The sequence below is a fragment of the Sinocyclocheilus grahami genome, unplaced genomic scaffold (assembly GCF_001515645.1).
Source record: "Sinocyclocheilus grahami isolate Dianchi unplaced genomic scaffold, SAMN03320097.WGS_v1.1 scaffold1326.1, whole genome shotgun sequence".
NCBI lineage: Eukaryota > Metazoa > Chordata > Actinopteri > Cypriniformes > Cyprinidae > Sinocyclocheilus > Sinocyclocheilus grahami.
In genome coordinates, this window is record NW_015506505.1 from 209,239 (window position 1) to 211,251 (window position 2,013).

The 2,013-nt window shown below is 35.9% G+C and overlaps 1 pseudogene; it reads left to right on the forward strand.

The window, feature by feature from the left end:
* LOC107569256 (fetuin-B-like) overlaps nucleotides 1-944 on the forward strand; it is a 7,184-nt pseudogene extending 6,240 nt beyond the window's left edge.
* Nucleotides 945-2,013: the final 1,069 nt, after the last annotated feature.

Here is a 2,013-nt window from a genome sequence, read left to right on the forward strand (position 1 = left end):
TTAGACTTAAGCATAAACCTAACTTAATACAAAGCTGAATAAGACAATTTGCTACATTTCTACTGTAATACAAGTAGTAATACATATGTTCCAATTCTAAAAAATGAAATACTATAAAAATTGTCAGATGTAGCCGAACACCTACACCGGTGTAAGTCTTTCTGTTTCATTGCCATCTTTACATCAGGGAAAAGAGGAGTACGTTTGTGCTATATTGTACAAAGCGATCATTTTTGTTTTGTAAAGACATTTTACAAAAGAAAAATATTCTCTAATTGTACCTGTTGTTAGTGTACAATTAGTGTGTTTGTTGGGTGACAACCTACTGATACATGTATAATGTGTTTTGGTAGTTTTAGTGCATTTTGGATGTGAAATTTACTGCTGAAAGTAAGGCAAGCTGTATGTTTTTTTTTTTTTAAAGTGAAGTACTTTGAAATGTGTCTTAAGTGAGTGTCTTGACTAAGAGTTATTTGTTTTGTAATCAGACACTGTTTGCGCTGTATGTAGGTTTTGCGAGGATCTCACTCAGCACATTGTCACTGATTCACAGGTGCATGTTGTCACTCCGACACAGCAAGAGGACAAGTTTTCTAAAACTCCAACCCACAACGTTCAAATTCCTCATATCCATAAACCCTCATTCCAAGATGTTGGAGCAGTAAGACCTCAGCTAGCCGACCCCATGTATCAGGCCATCCCTGCAGGACCTGGATCACTCCCAGCGTCAGACTCCACCTCTTCCAGCGAATCCACTGAATCATCCGAGGAAGCAGGCGGCTCTGTTCGCGCCGTCAAACCTCCGTCATGTTCCGCGCCGTCAGAGGAGGCAGATATCCACAAGCACTGCACCTCCTCATTCGCCTGTGTTCCTGAGCATCTTTCCCAGCGTCCCGTCTCCCTTCTGCTCTTGTCCGGGGGTCTCTCGCTACACCACCGTCTAGAGAGGCTTCAGTCATTGAGCACAATATTTACAATTCAGGTCAATTAAATGTTTGGAAAAAGGTCTCAGATGTGTAATTTATAAAGTGTTCAGATCAAATGTGATACTTAACAGTTCTCTTACAAAGCCTTGTCAAAACCAGCAAAGTATTATTAATTACACTTTCTTTGAAACATATGAGAAATCTCTTTAAACCTCTGACAATTGTTGCTAATTGCAATTATGCACAAAATATAAAGTTGAGTCTTTTGGAGGAAATGGTGGCATTTGTGTACCATGTTTTCCGATGAACCTGAACTTGAGAACTTTTTAAATAAATCATGAATTATATTTTTTATTTTTGGACATCAATTTGTACGTGCAGTGCACCCCTGTTGTTTTAATCTGTTATACTTAATAATAAAAAAATATATATACCTAAATGTAGCTTTAATTAAAAGTAAAATATCATGCATTAAAATAGCATTTCTTAAATTAAAATGCCTCATCAAGATTTTTTTTTTACTTAGTGTGAAAGAGTTGTTGTATTTTTATAATGGATTTTCATACACTGTTAGACCTTACCAGGCTTTTTTTACAGGAAAATACTAGAACAGTGTTGCCAGTAATTTACTGTTAATTGTGCAGTTCTTTACTGTAGTCTAGTTTACAGCATTCTACTGTAAATATACCATGAACTAAATTAAAACTCGTGTTAACTAATTTCATTTTTAGAAATGGACTTCCTTATATTAGCCAACTGCCAATTAAGTTTATAAACTAAACTAACAATGGTGGGAGTTTCATTTTATGCTGGCACTCAGCATGCATTGCAGCATGAAACTTCTGTCACCATTGTTGAGATTCCTGTGCTGATTGTTGATGGCTGTGAGTGTCTAAGTGATGCAGAAGTTCCAAATTTACTTTAAATTCTTAAAAATTACTTATTAGTGAAACATTGCTCAGTCTCATGCTGCAGAATCACAAAACTACTACAATCAATAAAACACCCATGTAATTAAAAATGTAACACTGGATGAGATTCAGATGAGTCCACTATAATTATGGCATTATCACAACATAACCAAAAT